The 2,500-nt window shown below is 57.3% G+C and overlaps 1 non-coding gene across 1 annotated transcript in view; it reads right to left on the reverse strand.

The window, feature by feature from the left end:
* Positions 1-710, reverse strand: part of LOC126321823 (small subunit ribosomal RNA) — a 1,893-nt gene extending 1,183 nt beyond the window's left edge. The window contains exon 1 of the ribosomal RNA XR_007558560.1: positions 1-710. This exon is cut by the window's left edge and continues 1,183 nt beyond it. This is a non-coding gene — a ribosomal RNA (small subunit ribosomal RNA).
* Positions 711-2,500: the final 1,790 nt, after the last annotated feature.

The raw sequence follows: 2,500 nt of genomic DNA on the forward strand, positions 1-2,500 counted from the left end.
CGATACATGCCAGTTAAACACCGACGGGCGGTGAACCAACAGCGTGGGACACAAATCCAACTACGAGCTTTTTAACCGCAACAACTTTAATATACGCTATTGGAGCTGGAATTACCGCGGCTGCTGGCACCAGACTTGCCCTCCAATAGATACTCGTTAAAGGATTTAAAGTGTACTCATTCCGATTACGGGGCCTCGGATGAGTCCCGTATCGTTATTTTTCGTCACTACCTCCCCGTGCCGGGAGTGGGTAATTTGCGCGCCTGCTGCCTTCCTTGGATGTGGTAGCCGTTTCTCAGGCTCCCTCTCCGGAATCGAACCCTGATTCCCCGTTACCCGTTACAACCATGGTAGGCGCAGAACCTACCATCGACAGTTGATAAGGCAGACATTTGAAAGATGCGTCGCCGGTACGAGGACCGTGCGATCAGCCCAAAGTTATTCAGAGTCACCAAGGCAAACGGACCAGACGAGCCAATCCGATTGGTTTTGATCTAATAAAAGCGTCCCTTCCATCTCTGGTCGGGACTCTGTTTGCATGTATTAGCTCTAGAATTACCACAGTTATCCAAGTAACGTGGGTACGATCTAAGGAACCATAACTGATTTAATGAGCCATTCGCGGTTTCACCTTAATGCGGCTTGTACTGAGACATGCATGGCTTAATCTTTGAGACAAGCATATGACTACTGGCAGGATCAACCAGGGAGCTGCGTCAACGAGAGCTGAGCAGCCGGCCGCCCGGGAGTGTGTCCCGAGGGCCCGCGCGAACACGCAAGCGTCCGCTCAATTATTCTGCAAACAGGAGGAGGCTGAGCTCCCCTGCACGATACACCTCGAAACCCTCTCAGGTCCCGGCGGCGCGCAGCGCCGTCCTAAGTACTTGGTCGGGTTCGAGAGAGGCGCAATCGCCCGGAGATGGGCGAGTAGACGCTTTCAGTGCGAACACCCGTGCTCCCAACTGAGCTTGCCGCTGCCGACAGAGGCCCGGGAGCGTGCTGTCGTGGCATTGCCGGCGGGAAACAACACGCGCCACCTACGGTGACCGGCAGCTCCAACGCCAGCGCCACAGAAGGGCAAAGCCCCACTTGGGTGCAGAAGCGAACTCTCCCAGCACAGCGCACGCGCCAACACGTCCGCAGAGCTGCGATACAAACCACCTGCGAGAACCGCTGGGGGCGACCGAGCAGCAGACGGCGTCGCGACGCCGAGTGCCGGGCGGCGGCGCATCCTCAACGCACACAGTCCGCAATCGGACCAGCACACTGCAGATGTCCACCGCGCTTCGCACCGGGCTCGGCAGAACCCACTTTGGCCGCCTGGCGCCGCGCGCAGGGTGCGCCGGCGCATAGCTGGGACGCCAGCCGGGCCCGTCGGCCGGCGCTCCTGCCACTGGGCGCCCCCCACCAGCCGGCTGTAGTGCGTGCGCTCACGCAGCGCGCGGCCAGCACGCCGGGCGGCCCCCCCTCACCGGCCGGGGACTGTCCCGCCAAGCCACAGCCTCGTATCGCTTCATACCCACATGGCCAACTCAGGTTCGGGGGCATGGCGGGTACCGCCGAAACAACCGGTTCATAGATGTACCGATCGTCGCTATCACCGATGCACCTGCAGCGCGAACAACCGCTCAACAACTGATTTCCAGTTCATTTGCGGATCTTTGGCAGCAAACGTATACGTCAATCTACATTTGCGAAATCTACGATTCTGGCATGCCTGCATGTTATGTGTCACGACACGCTACATCAGCCCACATACACACTGCGGCATGTACACGAGAGAACACGTGGAAGATGGTCCGCGCACGTGTGCAATGTCCCTTGCGCGGTCGACTGTCAACCGGCCTCTGTAGCATGTCGCAGATGTGGAACGCGGTCCACCGTGCTATCATGTTGTGTGGGGCAATACGATTAAATAGGAAAACCCTCGTCGCTACATCAACAGACGGCTCACGCTGATTCCCGGCAGAGGGAGGAGGGGGGGGGGGGGGGCCAACATGCAATACTTTCGTCCGTACCTACCTACCACATGTCTGTACGGCGTACAACAGTGCAATCTCGCTGTAATGGGGAGACGAGACAAGTAGCATCGTGCACAACATATGGCCCTTATGATTCGCCATTGTAGGGCGCAGCCGGTGTACGGTCAAGCATGTGCCACATTATGTCACTCAGTACGTAACGACGGATGATCAGTGTGGGTTACGCGTACATCAGCGGACAGTCCACACAGGCCGTACCACAACGTACACTGACTGCATCGACAACCGAATGCAACTGAACAGCTGCAAGGCTCATTTCACAAACAAACGCCTGACCGACCAGCTTGGAAGGGCAGGAGGGGAGGGCGATATTCGTTCTGTAGCGGTACACCCTTCCAGTGGTTAGCGGGACTGTGTAGAAAGTACGCAACACTCGAAAGACCTTTATGTGAGGGTACGCACCATGGCATCAAGAAATACACATGACACCAGAGGATCCAAGCAGTGAACTATGTTCA

The sequence above is a fragment of the Schistocerca gregaria genome, unplaced genomic scaffold, assembly GCF_023897955.1.
Source record: "Schistocerca gregaria isolate iqSchGreg1 unplaced genomic scaffold, iqSchGreg1.2 ptg000772l, whole genome shotgun sequence".
Classification (NCBI taxonomy): domain Eukaryota; kingdom Metazoa; phylum Arthropoda; class Insecta; order Orthoptera; family Acrididae; genus Schistocerca; species Schistocerca gregaria.